We start from the raw sequence: 276 nt of genomic DNA on the forward strand, positions 1-276 counted from the left end.
AGCTGTCACTAAATTTAGCCAGTGCTCCGTAAGGGGTTTGTAAGCTGGGTTTGAGGACCTGCTCCTGCTCGGCTGCAGCAGTGGTCGCCTCTGGAGGGGGATTAATGAAACGCTTGGGGGGGTGCTGCAATCTCAGCCGCGTTCATGTCCCCTGCCCTCACCTTAGTCTGTGCCAGGACTGGTCTGAGGCAGCTGATCATGTCCCTCCAGTGTCACTGGCAGGAATTTGCTGATGGGGACCATCCTTCTGCTCCTTGGCGGCTCACAGTGATCCTT

The sequence above is a fragment of the Buceros rhinoceros genome, unplaced genomic scaffold (assembly GCF_000710305.1).
Source record: "Buceros rhinoceros silvestris isolate BGI_N320 unplaced genomic scaffold, ASM71030v1 scaffold33214, whole genome shotgun sequence".
NCBI lineage: Eukaryota > Metazoa > Chordata > Aves > Bucerotiformes > Bucerotidae > Buceros > Buceros rhinoceros.